Below are 22,607 nucleotides of genomic sequence, written 5' to 3'. Positions count from 1 at the left end.
GTTTCTGAGTTTGAGGCCAGCCTGGTCTACAGAGTGAGTTCCAGGACAGCCAGGGCTACACAGAGAAACCCTGTCTCGAAAAACCAAAATAAATAAATAAATAAATAAATAAATAAATATAAAATCATTTCTGATAATTTCCCTGTGACTTCTGCACATGTACTATACAAACATAAGCAAATAAATAAATAAATAAATAAAAGAATAACCAAATTACTAAAAAACAAACTGCTGAAATAAAAAGTTAATACATAAAATACAAGTGTAACACCAGGTTTGGTATTAAACTCTATATGACCTAAACTGCCCCAACTAAAATAGCTTAGAGTGAAACCAGGAGATGAGTAGCCTCTCTCACCACATGCTCTACCTTGTCCTGCCACATGCTACGCTCGGCCCAAATTAATAAGGTTTGAGACCTGAAACCAGTGATAATACAGAAAAGGCCAGAAAATGCTTGGGGAAATCTGGCCTGAGACCAAGTGGTATCATTGAGATAAAACTTCACCACGGGTGTGGTGCGGCAGAGTGCTGGCTGCTCTAGCAGAGGACCCAGGTGCACATCCCAGCACCCACAGTGTGGCTTACAAGCGTCTCTAACTCCAAACCCAGAGGATCAGACGCCCTCTTCTGTTTCTGTCGGTGCAGCATATACGTAGTGGAGGCAAAATACCCACACGCATAATTTTTTTTCCAAAAACTAAACATTCACAGCTGCTTCTCTGTCAATAAACCCCCTCCTTATAAAGCACTGGGAGTCTGTCCTGAAGCATGAAGTCCAGGACTGGCTGACAGAGGTTCAGGGTTTTTTTGAAAACCAAGTTATAATTCCTGGTGGTAGGCCAGTTTCAAAGGACACCCACTGGAAGCTACGGTATCAGGCTGAGGCTGCTCCTACCAGGGTTAGAGAGTCAAGAGACCTCAATTTAAGCAACTGAAAAGACACTTAGAGGGAAAATGAAGAAACCCTGAGGTCAGGACGCAGCCCTGTTGGAGGTTTAGCCTGGACTAGGTAGTAAGCGGCAGGCCACCGTTCAGGGTGTGAATAGGGCAAAAGATAGGTGCTTAGACACTGATAAGAAACCCAACTAAAAGCACAAGCATGAACGCATGCACGCATGCACGCACGCACGCACGCACGCACGCACGCACGCACGTACGTACGCGCCAGCTCCTTGCTGACTTTGAAACCCAGTAAAATGAATCTTCATTCAGTCATCTTTGAACCTGAAATCCTTGAGCCTGGCAATCAAATGACAAAATCTTCAGCTTCAAATAAGCAAAGGTAAGCTGGGAGAAACCTCTGGAGACATGGCCACCAAGCCCATGATCAGAACACGTGGCTCGTCATGGGAGATAAGACGTTGTCAAATAGGCTGGCCTTGCCTGCTGGCCTACCACTGCTTTACCAAACTGTGTACAACTGCTGGTGACAAAACTAATACGAGCTGGGCATGGTGGGGTGGTGTTGTGATGGCGAGATGGCGCATGGGAGGCAGAGGCAGACAGATCTCTGTGAGTTTGAGACCAGCTTGATCAGGACTACATCCCTGCCTTAAAAAAAAAAAGGAAAAAAATGGTAATAATGGACTGGAAAGAATTTCAGTTCTGAATTGAATCAAGAATAAAAGCTAAACACTAGGTACTTAAAAGTTGTGTTTGCAAAGTACCCTGCTGAGCATTTCCCAAGTCTCCCTGGAAGAACGCGGGAGAGCAGGCCACCAGGCGCTGATGCACAGCTAGTGTCATGTACTTCGGGAACCTCACTGACTTCTCACTGGTCTTCAAAATCTGTACTCACTCTTTTTAAAGCTTGCATGGCATGCCATGAGAAATAACCTTTTCTTCTTAAAGTAGAAACATGATCAGAACCTTAGAAGAAATTATAGTTGAGCATGGGCTATTTTTAAAGTAAAAATATTTAAGATATTTAAATGTGCTTCCTTCTTGACACACTCCAGTTAAGACTAATTGAATAGTTTGCTTTCATATGCAAATAAATAGTTCTAATCTCTAAACCAAACAGTTCAGTGTTACTTAACCTCGGTTGGAAACAAGCAAAAGAAACTTGTCCTAAGTACGTTCATTTTGCTTTCAGACTCCACTTAATCACAGGGGGGAACTAAGTCCAGGATCCCAGCCCCTAGGGGAGCTGGGGACTTCCCAACAGCTGAAGAGCTTCTGCTATAAGGAGACAGTTGTCTGAGTCCAGCCACTCAAGGACATCTTCTCCATCTTGCTGGCAGGGTCAAACTAAGTTCATGTTCTCTGTTTAAGTGGCCCCCCATAACACCTCAAAGATCTACTACAGCAACTGAGGCAGTCTTTGATGTGCTGAGTGGACCTTACTATGGGTCAGCCCCGATGTGATTTAAGGATTGCGATTAGGTTCCTTTATTTTTATATACCAAAATATGCACATATTTAATACCTATATATGAATGATTTGAAAATAGGCATAACTTTATGAGATCAAAATCAGTGTGTCACCTCCAAAAACATTCTAACCCCCTCTTCTGAAGTAAAAAAAAAACTTGAGAGCTACTTTCATTTTTCTAAACATTTTATTATGATTATTTTTCTTAAAAATAGAAGTCAGGAGTTGGAGAGATGACTCAAGCACTTAAGAGTACTATCTGCTACTGTGGAGCAGTTCCCAGCACCACATGGTGGCTCACACCATCTGTAACTCCAGTTCCCGGGGACCCAGCACCATCTCCTGGCTTCCACATGATGCCTTCTATGCAAGACTAAAGAAAATTACTGAGCTCTCCTGTTAATTCTCTACTGTAGTTTCACCTTCAAATAAGGGTGGGCGAGTCCAGCAAGACAGCTAAGTGAGTACAGGTGCTTGCTGGGCAAACCTGCGGGCCTAAGTTTGACTCCAGGCCCCAAAGCCAACTCCCCAAAATTGTCTTCTGTGAAGGTACACACGCCTGCACTCTCAGCACACAAATCATACACTGTGCATACATACACACACACTTTTTTTCAGGAAAACATTGCATATTTGTCTTACTGTAAGATTCTGAATTCTCTCACCATTCCCATTTACCTTCCCAGCAACTTCCCTAGGTTTCGTTTGCTTCAATAGAGTCCCACTATGGAAGCCAGGCCAGCCTGGAACTTAGCACTCTCCTTCTGAGTACCGGGAGGACAGGCATGTGCCACCCTGTCTGGACAAGTTTTTAAGAATTAATTTAATCCAGTTTGGACAAGCTTCGTGCACCTATAGGGCCAGCCTTTCTGAAGGCTGGAGCAGAAGGGCCACCTGGGTCAGCAGTTCAAGGTCAGCCTGGGCTACTTAAAACACTGATCTGAAGAAGGGGAAAATCATTTCATTAGCCTAGAACGCCTAGTAGCAGATGCTTCCCGGTGTATTTCATTCCCTCGAGGGTGTAACGCCTGTAATTGCCCCTGCTTCAGACTGACTCTTATTCTACATAGTTGATGCCACAAACTCAGCCTGGAAAAGCATCAAAATGACAAGAAGCTCACAATGCCAGATGGCTCCAAGATACGTCTCAGTCACAGTGTGCATGGGTGCCTTCCCCAACAGGTACTCTGTAGCAAAGTGAAACAGAAAGGTTGCTTCAGAAATCTTAAATGTTGTTTTTTAATGTTGTAGGGGAAGAAAGGGAGGCAGGAGAGGGAGAGAGAGGATGAGCAGAGCAGAGGGGTGAGGGGACCCACTCATGCCACAGAGCATGTGTGCAGGGGTCACGGGACGAGAGTCAGAGTCAGTTCTACTGTGGGTTCTGGGAATCAGACTCGGATCAGGCTGGCAGGGCAAGCCACTTTACCCACTTTACCCACCTCACCGGCCCTCATTTTGAATTTTTTATGTGTCTTTTGTTACACCATTAAATAAAATGAGTAGTAAAGTCTCTCCCCAGTTTTTCATTCATTAGCACCATTCCTGTGCATGTATTTTTAAAGATGTTTTTATTATTTTTTAACTATCATACATGGGGTGGGGGAGTATGCACACACATGAGAGCAGGAGCCTGTGGAGGCCAGAGGCACCCGACCTTCCTGGAGCTGGAGTTCCAGTGTGGGAGGTGGGAACAGAACTTGAGTCCTCAGCAAGACCAGTATATGCTCTTATCTCTGAAGCCAGCTCTTCACGCTCATGCCTTACATGCCTATATTTTTATTAATACAAAGCAATCCCTTCTCAGCTATCATCTCTGCTTCCTAATCTGTCTTCATCTCGGTTGTTTATTTATAGAGATACTCACATTGCACCCACTTCTACTCCCTCCCACCCCTGCCAATCAGCTATTTTTATGCTCTAAGCTTAAACTCTAGAAAATGTAAATCCTCCTTAAATGACACCTGAGAGTCCAGCATGCTTAGCACAGCAGCGGCAGGGGTGTCAGTAGCTGCAGCAGCTGTCTCCTCTTAGAGCTAATGGACAAGCTGAAGGCACTAAAACATTTTTTTTTTAATGTTAAAAGAAAAAAAAGTTCCAAACACAAAGACAGGGGGAACTTGTATCCTCAGAATAAGCTTAGAAAACAATGAAAGACCAATAGCTTTCATTGTTTTCTAAACTTATTAGAAATACTATAATAGTTTTGCCCCAAGAATGCATCTAGTAAATACTTTGAGGGTTCTTCCTATCTTCCACTTAAAAACATTTTGTTGATACACAGTTCTTTCATAATAATGACCTATCGTCTTAAATCCAAACAGTAGAGAGGAATCGAAGTCTGTAACAGAAGCGCATTTCCCACACCTGTCTTGTGGCTCAGATGACACCTGTGCTGCACTGGCCACACACACCTGTCATGTGGCTCAGCTGCACACCTGTGCTGCACTAGCCACACACACCTGTCATGTGGCTCAGCTGCACACCTGTGCTGCACTGTCCACACACACCTGTCATGTGGCTTAGCTGCACACCTGTGTTGCACTGGCCACATCACGCTCCTAGGCTGTGCAAAGTCATCATCATAACCACCCTGCATGGGACACACAGGCTGAAATGAACCTAATGGTTTACTTGAAAGCTGTTAGAAGAATATTAACGCGGAAGCTGAAGAGATGGCTCAGTGGTTAAGAGCACTTGCTGCTCTTGCTAGAGGACCCAGGTTCAACTTCCAGCACCCACACTGAGCAGCTGCAAACCATCTGTAACTCAAGTTCCTGGGAGTCTGACATTCTCTTCTGGCTCCTATAGCCATGTGCATGTGGTACACATACAGTCAACCAGACACACACATGCACATAAAATACAAATAAATACTTTTAAAAGAGTTCTTCAGGGCTGGAGAGAGGCCTCATCAGTTAAGAACGCTTGCTGCTCTTGCAGAGGACCTGGGTTGGATTCCTAGCACCTACATGGCAGCTCACAACCATCTGCAACTCAAGGTCCAGGGATCTAGTGCTCTCTGTCTGCTTTTGAGGGTACCAGGCATACACATGGTAAGCATACATACATGTAGGCAAACACTCATATATGTAAAATAAAAATAATATAAATCCTAAAAAAAAAAAAAAAGTAGTAGCCTTTCCTTCAAAACATTAAAAAGACACCCAAGGCTACATAGAGAAACCTTGCCTCAAAAAAAGTTGCTGGGCGTGGTGGCGCATGCCTTTAATCCCAGCACTTGGGAGACAGAGGCAGGCGGATTTCTGAGTTCGAGGCCAGCCTGGTCTACAGAGTGAGTTCCAGGACAGCCAGGGCTACACAGAGAAACCCTGTCTCGAAAAAAACCAAAAAAAAAAAAAGTTATTACTATCTGAAGGTAGCTTTCCTGTCTTCATTTTATCTCCGGTATCTACTTAGTATTTGCTGCATTTGATTGATAAATGCTATGTCAGGATCTCGGTAACTTCTCATCGATTCAAGTCAACTGCAAACACTTCAAGATCTTATACTTAAAAAATACAGCTTGCCAAGCTGTTAAATATATTCAGTCTCTACATAAAAATCATCACTGTAAGAGCTGAAGTTTAAACAAATCTCCAGACTCAAAAGGAACTTACAGAGTATCTAATAATTAGGCAGTGTTAGAATCCTGAGTAGCTCGCAGTCACTGGTCCTTGTGTGATACCCTCCAGTCCATCAGTGGCTTCTCTAAATCAGTGACTCTTGGTAGAAAAGAGTAGCAAAAGAAAATGTGACATATAAAAGGCTCTAAATAGATCCCATTCAAACTGCAAAACCCCCAATCTGCCTCCGTTCACTCTCACCCCTCACAAACCGTTACCCTGATCAAGCACCCAGCATTAACCCACAGAAATGAGTCCTTCTTTGCCAGCCGCACTTCCTTAGCCTCTGACTGGACACTTCCAGATCAAGGTAATTAATGAGTACTGTATAAAACCCACAATACAGTTATAACTATAAAGGCCAATACTGTTTTAAACTGTTCATTGTCCTGTGAACTGTTCTAGAGAATTCATGTTAATTTCAGAATATTTGCTACTGTTTAACAACTACATTTCGCCGGGCATGGTGGCACACGCCTTTAATCCCAGCACTCGGAAGGCAGAGGCAGGCAGAGGCAGGCAGATTTCTGAGTTCAAAGCCAACCTGGTCTACAAAGTGAGTTCCAGGACCCTGTCTCGAAAAAAAAAAAAAAAAAAAAAAACCAACTACATTTCTTTGAAAGATGGTATATGGTAGGCTAGGGAGATGACTCCATTCATAAATTGCTTGCCTGTCAAGTATGAGAACCTAAATTCAGCTCCAGAAACCATGGAATATGGAACCAGAATTCTTCCCTGTGATTTCCAACAACTGGTCATACTTCAGTCCTTAGAAACTGATTCTTCTTCAATTTGAAATCCCAGCTAATATGTGTGTGTGTGCATGTGTGTGTGCATATGTGAGTGCATGTGTGTGTGTGCATATGTGAGTGCATGTGTGTGTTTAGTTTGCTTTTTGTTTCGTTTGGGTTTTGGGTTGGTGTTTTGGTGGTGGTGGTGGTTGGTTTCTTTGTTTGTTTGTTTGCTTGCTTGTTTTTTGTTTTTGAGTCAGGATCTCTCTGTAATCCTGGCTGTCCTGGAAACTTGCTATGTAGACCAGGCTGGCCTCTAACTCACAGATCCCCGCCTGCCTCTGCCCCCACACCCAGCCTTCAGCTGATATTTTAAAACACCCTACCTAATCCCATCCAGTCTTCTCTTTTCCACATGATGAGCCCCAGTTCTTTTAAAGGATCAGAAGGCTGTAGATAATGAAGGCCTGACCACAGTACTGATGAAGGGTTAGAAACCGGAAGCAAGCAGAAAGCTGAAACAGTGGGACTGACAGTACAGCAAGAATGGGTCATGAAGGTATACACACATAAGACAGAGTCCTAAATAACACAAAGATCTGACATCTAAAAGGACAATGGTCACAAAGAAATAAGAAACCAAGTGGAGAAAGCGAAGTTCAAAACAAGATACAATGAGGGACTGGGGACATGGCTCTATGGTTAGGAGCGCTGGCTGCTCTTGCAGGGGACCCAGAAGCCACATGGCAGCTCATGACCATCTATAACTCTAGTCCCAGGAATCCAACACCATACTCTGGCCTCCAAAGACATCAAGCATGCATGTAGTGCACAAATTAACATGCAGGAAAAACATTCATACATAGATAGGTAGGTAGGTAGGTAGGTAGGTAGGTAGATAGATAGGTAGGTAGATAGATAGATGATAGAACTTTTATATGAAATAGACAGTGAGTTTGAAATTTGTAAGAAATATAGGTAAACTTTTTCCCAAGTCATCTTTCATTGGTGACTTTTACCAAGAAAAACCTCACAGGTGTTGAGGGCAGTAACTATGTACCATTTAAACACAAAATATCTCACTCATTCACCAAATAATTTGAGAAGCAAAGCACTAAGGGAATAATTCAGGCCATGAAACTCAGCTCCTGCCTTCATCTACCTTATATGCTAAATGCACACCACTGAATGGTTGTGTATCACACAGAGATAAAAAGTATGACAGGACAGAAATATTCCCCTTCCCAGTGAGAACATCATACACAAACAGTATCACAGAACAAACACAGTTACAACGGCACTGTTCAGATACAATGGCCAAAGGCATACAAATGCATCTTTCTATTCTGTACATAATGCAGGAAAACACTTCACATAACACTCAGGAATGTGTTAGTATCCTCAACAATTGCACCCATTGTTAAAGGGTGATGCCTGAATTGTGTCATCTCTCCAAAGAAGAACACTGTTTCATTCGCTTTGCCTTACAAACAGAAACTGTTGAGGTTTTTAATGAGTCTTAATTTTAAATAATATTGCAGCAATTATGAAATATACCCACAAGTTTGAATCCTTACAAAGGTAAAAACAACTATAAACTACATGTTCTTCAGTGGCTATAACTGCTCCTGGATTCTCTATAACTGCATACTATGATAAAGTTTATATTATAATGTCTACCTTAGTAGTTTTAGAGACGACTGATTTTATAATGTATTTAAAAAGTAGTTTACTAGACACCCTTTTTAAATTGAGAATATAACTCTGAATACAATACCTTTAGTAGAACATAGTCTAGGGTCATAAAATGGCATAGTAACCTTTATTTCCTAGATATGTTGTTGGGCACAATGATGAGCTAGTAATTTTAAAACCTTAATATGTGTGTGTGTTGCAGAATAGTATGAATAAGCAGATATGTTGATACGGTTGAGAAGCCCAGTTATCCCTATGGTAAAATAATAATATATTATATATACACACGTGTATATATATGGAGAGAGAGAGAGGAACTGGAGGAGTGAGGAAAACTCTTCAGTGCTGAACCTGAATAGAAAGTACTCACTCTATGAACCCATGGTTTCTTTTTTAACAGAGTACAGATGGGTGGCTGTGAAGGACCTATTTAAAAGGTTTAGAAACAAAAATACCAGTAGCATATTCAACGTGCGGAACTTGGTTTTTAAGTATCAACTCATAGTAAATAATCCAAGACTTTATGGATAAATAGCTGATTCCAGATCTCGGCCGAGACTGGACCAGATGAGCATAGAACATCTTACAGTGCAAAAGTGTAAGAAAATGCTCAACAACCGATGAGAACATACCCAAGGGAAATGGGAACAAGCTTGGAAGCTGCCAGTGACCACATTTGAGATAATGTAGCTGCAAAACAGACAAAACAGGCAAAAAAGATGGTGGATGGGGCTAGAGAGATGGCTCAGTGGTTAAGAGAGCACTGGCTGCTCTTCCAGAGCATCCAGGTTCCCAGCATCCACATGGTGGCTCTCGACCATCTCTAACTCCAGTCCAGTGTCAGGAGTTACACCTGATACTGGGCCTGGCACCCTGTTCTGGCCTCAGGGGACACTGACTGCATCACGTGGTACACAGACATACATGCAAATTAAACATTCATTTTAAAAAATTTAAAAAAATAAAATAAAATAAACCAGAATCATGGTAACAGATGATAAGGCACAGCAGAAAATTGTTTCAAGAATTCTTAAATCATGGAGGGAAGTCAAGGCAGCAGCTAAAGGGAACTAAACCAGGAGGTGGGAACTAAACCAGGAGGTGGGAACTAAACCAGGAGGTGGGAACTAAACCAGGAGGTGGGAACTAAACCAGGAGGTGGGAACTAAACCAGGAGGTGGGAACTAAACCAGGAGGTGGGAACTAAACCAGGAGGTGGGAACTAAACCAGGAGGTGGGAACTAAACCAGGAGGTGGGAACTAAACCAGGAGGTGGGAACTAAACCAGGAGGTGGGAACTAAACCAGGAGGTGGGAACTAAACCAGGAGGTGGGAACTAAACCAGGAGGTGGGAACTAAACCAGGAGGTGGGAACTAAACCAGGAGGTGGGAACTAAAGCAGAAACCATGACGAAACATCGACTGCTGGCTTGCTTCTCTACACCACACACAAATACCTGCCCTACAGTAGCACTGCCCAGTGGGACGGGCCCTCCCACATCAATTATCAATCAAGGAAACCACCTGCCCATGCCCATAGGTCAGTCTATTGAAGGCAACTCCTCAACTCCTCAACTGAGGTTCCCTCTTCCCAGGCAACAATAAAGCTAACCAGGACACCCAGAACCTAATTGTTATGAGGTGATAAGACTTATCAATTCTGTGAGGTACTCTCAGCAAAAATAATTGGTTTGTACTCACAAAAAATATCAATTGACTTTAAAAATGAGAACAGAAGAGAAGGAGGGAGCAAGCAGGAGAGGGGGAGAAGATGTTCTCTGTAAAAAAAGAAAAGAGAGACGGCTGGGAGAAGCAACTGCCCACACGCACAGGCCAGATGCCCTAGGTCTGCGTTCCAGCACTGCAAAAGGATAAAGAGAAGAGAAAACAGAAAGGTGACAACTCAATATATCCTATGAAGTATAACTAGATTTATTGTTTTTTTAAAGCTATGGTGATATTGTTGTCTTGTTTGGGAAAATCGGGGTTTTGAATATTGAAAATCCAATAGATAGCATTAAGGTTGCGGTGCTATGGCATACTAACGGTGGCTTGGTTGTAAGAAAATGATATAATTATTAAATCTGCATGAGGAAGTGCTTAGGAGGGATGGGTCATAAGGGTGTTGTCTTACTTCCACATAGCCCAGGAAGAAAGAAGCGCCTGTGTACGTGTAAATACTGAAAGCACGCCCACGGGAACCAGCTCCCACGAGGGGCAGTGTTAGCAGCCTAAGCCTGGGCTTCCAGGGAAAGGTAGAGATTAGGCTGACTCGAGAGCCGCTTAACTACTTCCTCCTCCACCCATGAGGGCTCACAGGGTGAGTAATCACAAACCGATCAGACACTTGCCTGAGAACCCAAGGCTAAGTCATCTCAGGACCGTAATGAATAGAAAAGGCTTAAAAATTAGATACTGTTTTCTCCAAAGCCAAATACAACTACCAAGCAATACAACTAAAGCTCAGTCACCAAAGTCACGTGATCTCAGACTACACATCCGGATCGCAAACACCAAAACTGCACCAGGGACGCTGGGGAGCCTGGGCACACACTGTCTCTCCTGACCCTTATGACAAGGGTAAGGCCAGCTCTACTATTCTCAGTGTCTAAGCTGTTCTGCCCAGCTCTGTATGGCTGTACTCTAGTACGTAACAAGAGACGCTGAATTCAATCTACTGACTCCAAAGCCCAAATACTTTGTCATATACTCTACACTATTCCCACCACTGTGAAATATAGAATCTAAACTGGCTGGACTGACTCAGTGCCTACCAAAAAGCACACAATTGAGAGATTCTGAAGGAAACAGGCATGTCTGTATTGCTCTATGTACATGTGCATTCATATATGAACCAAGTAAGTGAAGTTAAAATTTAGCCAGATGCCCTATTGACTGTCAAATCTCAAACCAAAAAAAATATATTTTTTTTAAAAGTTATTTAATAAGGCACCACTCAGTGTCTTACATAGGGTTTTACTGCTGTGAAGAGACACCATGACCACAGCAACTTTTATAAACAAAAATATTTCTTGCGGGGGTGGGTGCTGGAGAGATGGCTCAGCAGTTAAGAGCACTGACTGCTCTTCCAGAGGTCCTGAGTTCAAATCCCAGCAACCACATGGTGGTTCACAACCATCTGTAATGAGATCTGATGCCCTCTTCTGGTGTGACTGAAGACAGCTACAGTGTACTTATATATGATAAATAAATCTTTAAAAAAAAATATTTCCTTGGGGCTGACTTATGTTTTTAGAGGTTTGGTCCATTATTGTCATGTTGGGAAGCATGGGGACACACAGACAGACATGGTGCTGGAGAGGTAGGTGAGTTCTACATATGGACTCAAAGGCAGAGAGAGAGAGAGAGAGAGAGAGAGAGAGAGAGAGAGAGAGAGAGAGAGAGAGACACCAGGCCAGGCCAAGCTTAAGCATCTGAAACCTCTAACAACACATTTCCTCTTACAAGGCCACACCTACTTTAACAAAGCCAGGAGTCCTAAGCCTTTCAAATGAGCCACTCCCTAGGAGCCTTGGGGGTGGGGGTAGGGGTTACATTCAAACTCACACTATTGTAAATAGTTTTAATATGTCACATGCAAACTCAAAACAGATACCAAAGTCTTTCCAGAAGCTTTCACCTATAGCCCTACCCTTCTGCATTCAAAGATAAGAGATACCAAAAGAATCTGAGTGATTTTCCATTATTCAAATACACTAAACTCAGGAGGCAGAGGCAGGCGGATCTCTAAGGGCTTGAGGCCATTCTGGTTTACACAATAAGTTCCAGGCCTGGCTATATAGTGAGATAATGAGATAAGCTCTTACATACACAGACACACACACACCCCACAAGCAATGACACACAAGAAAAAATTTAACTAAAAAAAGAACCTATAATATCACTGCACCACAATAAAAATACTAACAATAAATGTGTACGCCTAGAAGCCTGATCTTACACTGATCTCTATCTTAAGGAATTCACCACCATCCACTGTCACAAGACCTTTGTCTTAGAACTAACTGCCTAGGGGTAGTCAATGACATCACCTCCCTCACCCCTCACATCCATTCCATTGGCTTCTGCCTTGACTGCCCTTCTCCAGATGATAGTCTCATCCCACAAGTAGCCTATTCTGACTCTCTCCTTACTGGGCTCTCCCATCTTCAGTCTTCCCCGCTAAATTACCTCAGAATAAAGAGCGTCAAGTCCTTTCGTAGAGCATTTGACATAGCTGTAACTTCAAATTTGACTATCTGGTCTATGCCTGCCTTCTGTATTACACAGACAATTTGATTATGATAGACTATTTTACTCGCTGTGCTGGCTAGTTTTATGTCAACTTGACACAAGCTAGTTATCTGAAAGGTGGGAACCTCAATTGAGAAGATGCCTTTATAAGATCCAGCTAAAGAGCATTTTCTTAAATAGTGACTGATGGGGGAGGCTCAAGCCCACTGTGGATGGCACCATCCCTAGGTTAGTGGTCGTTGGTTCTACAAGGAAGTAGAATGAATAAGGCATGATGAGCATCGCAGAAATATCCTTCATGGCCTCTGCATCAGTTCCTGCCTCCAGGTTCTGTTAATGATGGGCAACAATGTAGAAGTATAAGTTAAATAAACCCTTTCCTCTCCAGCTTGCTTCTGGTCATGGTGTTTTATCACAGCAATAGAAACCCTAACTAGGATGCTCACTACACCGTGACCTAGAAGAATGCCTAGTTAATAAATAAAAGTTATATGTGTGATAAAGACTACAAATGGATTCATAAATAGTCCTAAAGACAAAGTGTTTATAAGGCTCACTTTCCAACATAAGGAATACCTAATGACATAAATTCTGGTAACAAAATTTTGCAACTTAACTCTGAAACCAAAACATATCGTATAGTTGACAATCGTAGCCTGTTTAATTGACGGTAACTCATAAAATAGTAAATTTTGAAAATTATGTTAAGTCCTATGATTTGATTAAAAACAGGTCAATCTACAAGTCACCTACCTGGTCTACTTCTTCAAACCTGACAACCAGCCATCCTGGTCTCTAGGCTGCTAGCCCATCCCCACACAACTCAACAGCAAATACATGGTACACAGGTCCTCTCCCCAACGGCTCTCAGATTCCTTCCATTCTCAATGTAGTCACTTAGGACTATGCAGCTCAAGCACTTCACATCTGAGCCCTTGCCACTGCTTCATTAAAAGTGTCTTCTTTGAGTGCAGGCATTGTGTACCTGCTAAGTGCATGGCAGCTGGCGACATGAAGCAGCCCACTGCTGTCTTTCCAGTCTCTAGCCTCTACAGTTCAGCTTTAGGGATCTGTTCACTTAATGCTTCCTTCCACCTGCAATTCTTTCCTCGTAACTTTTACTTAAAGCAATTTCTGCCCATTACTTAAGATAGAGATGAAGTCTCATCACAGGATGGTAGATGATAGATAGATGATAGACACATAGATAGAAGGATACATAGATGTTAGGTATGGAAGGATAGCTATAAAATAGATGGATATACAAACAGAAAGGTACATAGAAATGGATAGATATAAAATGGCCCCTTAGCACCCATATTTGCTGAGCTGATGCTCTTTAAGCATCCCAAGATAAAGAACAAATCTTTGCAGCTTTCATGCATGGAGAAGCATCAAAAAGACCTGGACTTGGGGCTGGAGAGATGGCTCAGTGACTAAGAGCACTGACTGCTCTTCCAGGGTTCCTGAGTTTAATTCCCAGCAACCACATGGTGGTTTACAACCATCTGTAATGAGATCTGACGCCCTCTTCTGGTGTGTCTGAAGACAGCGACAATGTACTCACATAAGAAAGAAAGAAAGAAAGAAAGAAAGAAAGAAAGAAAGGAAGAAAGAAAGAAAGAGTTTCAAAGCATCGATAATAATAGCTTACTGCGTTCATATAATGAGGAGATGATGCTTTGAACTTATATAGTACAAAGATGAGCCATGGAGGCAAGGTGGTCTCAGTGAAAGTCATCATTTCATTAAATAGTAAGAATTCAAGAACTGCCTAGTAAGTGACTAAAATCTCAGGAAAAAAGTCAACTTGAAACTCAAAACTCTCAGGAAAGTATATTTAAAAATTATGTAGTTATGTAGCTAGCTTCTTACCTTTTTTCCAGTAAAGAATTTCATGAATGAATTCTGAAAATGAGTATGTTGGGTTTTGTTTGTTCCTGGAAGTCATTTTGTTTGGTTGGTTGTTTGGTTGGTTGGTGGTTTAGTGTTTACTTGTTTTGTTACGTTTGGAGACAGAGTTTCACTCTATGGCCCAAGCTGACCTAGAACAAACTATGTGCCCCAGCCTGGCCTCAAACTCATGGAACTCCTCCTGCATCAGCCTCCTGAGAGCTGGAATTACAGGCACCCACCAATTCTAAAATAGTATACATTTATAATAGCAAACATAACTGAATGTATTTCAGATTGATTAGAAATAATCCCAACTCAGAAGCATATGTTTTAATTTTATTGATAGTTACAGACTGTATCTCTTAAAGAAGAATGACACACGCCCATAAACCCAGCACTCTGGACACCGAGGTGGGAAGAAAGAGTTGAGTTAGCCCAGGTTGTGTGGTTAGACTGTTTTAAAACAAAACAAAACAAAACAAAGAAGTATTAGAAACACTGCAACACAATAATTAAAAAGGCAGCTGGGAAAGTCACTTAAATTACAGGGTTCCCAGAAAATAAGACACCAAATATCTCTGTGTATAACATTAGCAAATAGCAATACAAAAGCATTAACCAATTCTATCAGACTACTAAGAACAAAGCTTCAAAAAAAGAGTTTCACAAAACATTTTTCAATATATTTGTATCCAGGCTAAAGAGTTAGCTCAGCAGTCACCAGCACTGGCTACTCTTGTGGATGACCTTGGTTCGATTCCCAGCACCCAAGGTAATCATCAGCAATTCCAGTCCCTAGAGATCACATACCCTCTTCTGACTTCAGGGGGCAGCAGGCATACCCATGATGAACAGACATATGTGTAGAAAAACACCCACATAACAAAATATTCTTTTTAAAATATATGTGCATCCCCTTTTATAGAAAAAGCATCAATTAAGGGGGCCTCTAAACTCATTTTACTAATGTAGACAATCCCTCACATTGCCCAGTTTTTAACTTCAGTTCTCAAATTCTTATGGCAGGTGAACCAGTTAATTAGCTTCAGACACTAGACTAATTAGAACTCTTCCCTAGTTGGAAAAATAAAAGCTTTATCATTTGAAACTCCGAAAATACATTTCAAAACCTTTCCAATCCCTCTGGGCACTTCCAAAGACTCATAATCTAATTAAAAGCCACAAGCAGCAGGCAGGAAAGATCACTCCTTTGTGTCTATCTGCTATCAACTGACACAAAATCAATTCCAAACTCCCAAGGGAATGTAAGGTCAGAAAAGGTAAACAAACAGAAGGAAATCTTCACCTAAGTAATTCAAAGATTAAAAAGCTATAAAATAATACAGTCTTAGCCCCGAGGTCGCAATGAACCTCGTGTGGAAAAGTAATCAATAAAGATAACAAAAATATACGACAAAAACCCTAAGAAAATAAACTCAAGCAGAGTTATGCTGAGCTGACCCAGTGATGTCGGGTCATCGCACGGAAGATTGTAGTCTGAGTTTCCAACTTCAATAACCCTCAGATGTGGGTGGGCATGTGAGAATGAGCAAAAGCCGGTCTATGAAGTCAGCGTTATTAGCACAGCCAGGGTATATAATGCTACAGATTGCGGTTTCAAACAACGAAAGGGGCAACGGGGCTACAGACGGACAGATTGAGATCTAACATTTCCCACACATACACTCTTTTTGTTTTAAATGAAGAGAAACAAGGAAGAGTCAATGGGATACGGCGGCTAGGGAGAAAACCTTTCCTGGTCAAGAAGGGTAGAACAGCCGGCCACTGGAAGGCTTACAGTTCAAAGGGCGAGGAGGAGTCGTCAGAAGATAACCCTCAGGAGGAAGCAGAATCGAGAGAGGCTCCAAAACCCTCCAGGAACCCAGACGGTTGGCCACGGGTCTGCACCAAGGGCAGGGCCGCCCCCAGAACCGGCCATTCGTAGACTACAAACACCAAGCTCCAACCTTCTCCACTCCGCCAGCCTCGAGCCGACCCCTCGGCGACACGGGACTGGATAACTGTACAGCCGCGCAGGAGTCCCCACACCAGACGCGCGTCGGCTCCAGCAGCCGCTCCGAACAGCGCGTACGCACCGCAGGACGTGCGGCCCGCGGCCCCGCGCGGCCACCGTAGCACAGCACACCGAAGCCTCCGCAGGCCGCGGTCCTGCAGGAAGCCCTGTCGGAGACCCTAAGCTCCCGGGCTGCAAGCTCAGAGCCTAGAGCAGTTCATTTGTGAGGGGCAGGCCCAAGTTAGATTTACAGCTGTCCCTCGTAACTGTAACTACTGGACTTCAGCTACTACCCGCCACGCACGGTGAGCGTCTGCGGTTTCGGGACTACAAGATCCAGCATGCACAGAGCTCTGGGTCCTTAAAACCAAGCCCACTTGGATTAAAAGACTAACAGTCTGTCTACTCCAAGGCAAGCTGTGGTATGGGGTATTGATTACATCCTGGTGGAGCATTCAGTTTTCACATTCAGATTCATGTTAAGAATTACAGTACAGGACCTGCCTTTAAAAAAAAAATCGGGAGAGATATACTAAATGATGTCAACATGTAATTCTACTAATATATTGTTTTCAGTAACGCAGACTGTTGGAGCAATACATAAGAAATAAGAGCAGAAACTACAAGGGGGAAAAAAATCAACAATCTCTGCTACCAGACAGTTAAACAGTTAAACATCGAGAGAATGAACGCCTTCTGGAATACAAAATATGTTCTTTGAATTTTAACTGTTTCACGATTAGAATTGAGTGGCGTTTTATTTGAAGATAGGGACTTGCAATACAGCCAGACTGACCCAGAACTCATTATCTTCTCTCAATCCCCTAGTGTTGGAATAAGAGATCTGTGCTAGGACGCTGGGAAAGTTATTTCATGTTAGTCTCATGAAAACAGTTGCCTAGAATTAATTACTAGAGCAATTTATTCACCAGTCACATGGGCCGGACAGGGGTATAACAAGACAACAAGAGGGTCATTTATTAGCATAGATAACAAGGTATCTGCTCCTTTGTCTGCTTGGATAGTTTGTTTCATATTTTGAAATGCAGAACACTTTCTGATGACTTGGAGAGGAGATAGCACAGATCTCACAAGCTGTCCTTCTCATAACTTCTATAAGGACTTGTATGAGGGTTCTCTAAGAAGCAGAACTGATAAGAGGAGTGTATATTAGACTTGCTTACAGGATGTGGTCCAGGTAGTTCAACAATGGCTGTCTCACACTGAAAAGGCCAAGACTCTGGTAATTGGTCCATGAGGCTACAGGTCTCAGAAATCCCATTCTGGCACTTGGATCCTGGAAGATTCCTGGAGCACTGTCTTCATTTCAATTCCAAAGAAATTGGATTTAGTACTGGCAGCAACTGGACAAATAAACTTGCCAGCAAAGGTGGGGCAAATGGATGTAGAACAGTTTCCTTCCTTTTTTTTATTTGGACTGCTACCAAAAAAATGTGGTCTAAATTTAGAGTGGGTCTTTCTTCTTCAAATAATCTGATTAAGAAAACTCCTCACTACAGTACCCAGCAGCTTTGGTCTGAATTAATTCTAGATGTAGTCAAACTGACCACCGAGATTTACCATCACACATGTGCTACCAGAATGGCTGTATTTTAATTTTTTGTCATACTATATTAACAAACCATGAGAACCGAGGCTTGGATTTATATGCTAACTATAGAAAAGTATGGTATATTATATGTATACCACAAGCAGAGGCTTTCTGCAGATTTATGGTAAAACAAACTTTTTAATTGGTTAGAAAAGGAAACGGTAATGCCTTACATTTTTACAGTCTCACAAGGGAGTCACAGAGGGACTTTCTATTCTCTAACACTGGCAAGGAATCCACTACCATATAAACCCCTTTCCGACTCCAGTGTGCTAAATTATGCAGTACAAGCAAGTAAATATTTAAAATCTATGATCATGGAAAAGAGTCTGCTGCTTTTCATACTCATGCACCAAACTGGAATTGCAGTGGGAGAGAACATTTCCAGTAGTGACTGGGTGGGAATGCTGATGAACTATAGTTAGGGGGAATGGGATTCACTGGTGTTTGTGGTAAATAAACACTAAGTTACAGTGATATTAAGGAAGCTTTTGAAATATGCTTCATTTCTGGTAGACATGGTTCTAAAGCAGTTTTAATGTTCAATTGTGTAAAGGAAGAGGGGTTTAAAAGTACATAATTTATGTAACAGACTGCTTTTTAGAGATTCTTAGAGCTGCAGCTCCCAGCAGTAGTCTTGCCTGTAAATGTGTCTTTGTCTACTTCAGCCACTTGCCATATACATAAGAGTCAAAACTGGACAGACTGCTCATTTCAACAGATTAGGGACAAAGCACTTATTAGCTGTTCCTGGAGCAGGGGTAGAGTTGATAATTAGGAGATAATTAGGAGAAATGTCAAGGGGAAAGGGCAGAGAAGAGAGCTTCCGCTTTTACAAAGTTAAAAAAAGTGTATATAAACTTGACTGCGCAATCAAACATTTGTTAAATTGTAACCCTTTATTAGCTGATCTACCTTCTAAAAGGCAAGAACTGCCTTTTGAACCTTTCTGTCCCTCAGGTCCTAAACACTGTATTTTGTACAAACCAAAAAATTCTCAAGAGTTTCTTTGTGTGCACAACCATGCGAGAGGCTCCACAGCATCCTTCTCATTAATACTGTTAACTCTTGTTAATGTGCAGGTTTTAGTGTTGTTTTGTTTAGGGACAGGGTTTCTTGTAGCACAGGATAATCTCTGCCTGAGTATTTCATTGAAGGGGCAGTATGACCAAGGCAACTCTTATGAAAGATTTAGTTAGGGCTGGCTTACAATCTCAGAGGTTCAGACCATTATCATCATGGCCAGCAGCATAGCAGCATACCTGCAGACATGGTGCTACTGGAGAAGGAGCTGAGAATTCTGCATCTTGATCTGAAGGCAGACAGAAGAGGACTCTTCTTCTGCAAGCAGCCAGGAGGAGGGTCTCTGTTGTGGATTGCTCTTTGTATTTTCTACTCCCTCAAGAGGAGTAGATTACATACTGAGGTAATTCCAGGTGAAATCTTAATTGGTCAAATAAAAACTAGAGCCTCTGGTTGGGCAGTGGAAGGAAAAAGCAGAGCTAAAAGTTTTAGAGAAGGGAGAGAAGGAGGAAGAAGAGAGGATGAGACTGAGGACGGAGGAAGAAGGAGGAGGAAGAAGAGGTTGAAGATGGAGCAGACCCATATGGCCGGGAGGAGCTGAAAGTAGCTAGGGATTTCATAGCTGGACAAAAGTGTAGTGTAGGGTACATTTGTCCAATCTAGGCATGCAACTTGTATTCATATTACGTTGTGTGTACTTTGCATGGGCATATTAGGCTTGGAGATTTACTGATATAAATCTGGCTGATATAAATATAAGTCTCTAGTGTTTTCCTTCTATGGGGCTAGAGGGAGCTGAGTGGGACGGAGTGTTGTTGGCTTCCGCAGGCCATCCAGGGGGTTGGCCTGAGGAACACAACCAGCTAGCTCTAGGCATTTTCAGGAAAAACTGGTTTTGGTCAGCTTAGCAAGCCAGCTGCAGGAATCCGGGCCAGATGACTGCTTAGGGCTAGCCATGAAATGGCTGAAAGCGATGTGGTTGGCCCCTAGCTGAAGTTATCTTGGTTTTTTAAAACTAGATGCTACAGGTCTCTTCTGCACTGGGCTGAGATTCAGTGCTTCCCATGGGCCAAGCATATTCAAACCACCACAGTGTCCAACTCATAGAGTAGCAGAGAATGACCTTGCACTCCTGATCCTCCTGCCTCTAAATCCCAAGTGCTTTTAATGTACTTGGAATTCATTTCATTTGAGCTATATACCTAGACACCTACTTGTTTTTTAATTACTTATTATATAGGTCTTGTGGGTTCCTCAGGCCTTGAACTTACTCTGTAGCCCTGGCAGGCTAGCTGCTTGCCATCTGCCTGCCTCAGCCACCCCGAGTATCAGATTACAGGCCTATGTTACCAGGTCCAACTTTAACTTAGCGTTAGTTTTGAGAAATGTTGTTCCTTTGGTTTGTTTGTTATTTGTTTGAGGCAGGATCTTATTGTGTAGCCCTGGTTGATCTGATACTCACAGAAATCTACCTGTCTCTGCCTCCTAAATGCTTGGATGAAAGGTGTGTGCCACCACACCTGGCTAATATAGGTCATTTCTAATGTTCACGGCTTTCTTCTCGTTAGTAATCCAAGGTATATAATAAAATAATGATTCTAACCAGAATATTTTATTAATCAAAATGCCACATTTGATAACCATAAAGGAACAATTTACTGGAGCTAGGATTGCTCAATTGGTAAAGTACCCACCATGCAATCATGGAGACCTGAATTCAGTCCCCAGCATACACATAAAAGCCAAAATGGCAGTGCATGTCTACTCCTGTGCTGGAGCAGTGAGGGGAAGATGGGTAGCTCCCAGGAGCACACAGGCCAGCAACCCTTGCTGAATTAATGAGCTCAGCGAGAGCTTTTGGCCTCTAAATAAATAAATAAATAAATAAATAAGGTGTTAAAAAGTTAACCTCTGGCTTCCACACGCATGCATACCCATGCATACACACCCATATGAATACATTCGAGAACGCAAACACAAAAAATACTCCAACGTCTGCAAAATACACATTTTTCCCAGCAGATATGAAATAAATCACATTTTAAGCCTTAGCAAATATTCAAAAATCAATCAGTTTCTTGTATTTATCAGATTATATCTGCATTAAACTAGAAATCATGCAAACACATGGAGATTGAACAAATCGCTTCTGAATGCTTGGTGGGTCACTGGACAAATCACTGAAAGCAATGAGAAATTCTTAGAGTCAAGGGAGAAGGAAAAGATCATTTGGTAAAACCTTTGGGATACGGATAAGGCAGTTCTAAGAAGTTTGATGGCTATGCCTATATTTGCAATCATGAACCAGGCATGGGGTACCACCTGCAGTGCCAGCACTTGGCAGTTGAAGCAGAAGGACCATGAGTGACAGGCTGCCTTGGTTCCACAGGGAGACAGACGCTGTCCCGAAACAAACAACAGTGTCAGGGAAGTCCCAAATAAATAAACAACCTCATGGCTCTAGAACCATGAGAATAAGCCAGACACAAAATTAGGGAAAAGTAATTTAAAAAAAAAATCAGGGTTGAAAGAAGTAAAGAAGGAACAAAAAGGGCAAAAGATTTATGAAAAGATGGTTTGGTTATTTTAGAATAATGTAATTAAACTGAAAAGAAAAAAAAAAAGAAAGAAACAAATCCATAAATAAAAGGGGTTTAGGTCTTTAATACGAGTGAAGCAAAAAACAAAAAAAAAAACCCACAAACAAAACTGTAGGATTAGATGGATTTTTAAAATATATTTTAGTGTGTGTCTGTGTGCGTGCGTGTATGTGCGCGCGTGTGTGTGTGTATGCACGCACACACACACTTACATACATGGTCATGGTCAGGCCACAGTGTGCATGCAAAAGTCACAATTGGACTTACAGCCATGTGGTTCTGAGACCGGCTGGGGTTTTCAGGCTTGGCAGCAAAGTCTCTTTACCTGCTGATCCGTGTCGACAGCCCAAGATCAGATACATTTACTGTTGTGCTCTACTGTAGCTTTAAAGATCTATCTCCAATGCCCATCAAACTATTCTATAAAATAGAAAGGAAAGAAATGCTTCTAAACTATTTCTGTGAAGCCAAAATTTCCTTGGTCCAAAAACACAGACAGAAAAAAAAATAGATTAATTTTCCTAATAAATGTAAATCTTAAACAAAACACAAAGCAAATTCAATAATACAGTGAAGAATCCTACACCATGGTTAAATTGCTTTTATTCCAGGGATACAAGGACTGCTTAACACATGCAGATCAATAACTGTGATAAAGCACCCAAGCTGAACCAAGGACAAATCACACAACCATCTCCATCAATGCAGAAAAAGCCTTTAACAAATTTCAGGAAAGTCTTCATGATAAAAGCCATGAAGAAACTAAAATTAGGGCTGAGGAG

General features: G+C 42.1%; 1 protein-coding gene across 14 annotated transcripts in view; it reads right to left on the bottom strand.

Moving 5' to 3' along the window:
* The window catches only part of Atg4c (autophagy related 4C, cysteine peptidase), a 108,100-nt gene extending 86,432 nt beyond the window's left edge, over positions 1 to 21,668 (bottom strand). For 9 of the 14 annotated variants that reach the window (XR_376316.4, XR_867860.3, XR_867862.3 and 6 more), the window contains exon 1: positions 16,375 to 21,668. The gene's annotated coding sequence lies outside the window, so the exon portion shown is untranslated. The remainder of the gene's footprint in view (positions 1 to 16,374) is intronic. The other 5 variants (XM_030253557.1, XM_030253555.1, XM_030253556.1 and 2 more) reach the window with 3 other exon arrangements.
* Positions 21,669 to 22,607: the final 939 nt, after the last annotated feature.

Source organism: Mus musculus, chromosome 4 (assembly GCF_000001635.26).
Source record: "Mus musculus strain C57BL/6J chromosome 4, GRCm38.p6 C57BL/6J".
In the NCBI taxonomy this organism is placed as follows: domain Eukaryota; kingdom Metazoa; phylum Chordata; class Mammalia; order Rodentia; family Muridae; genus Mus; species Mus musculus.
This window is presented reverse-complemented; position numbering and strand designations above follow the sequence as displayed.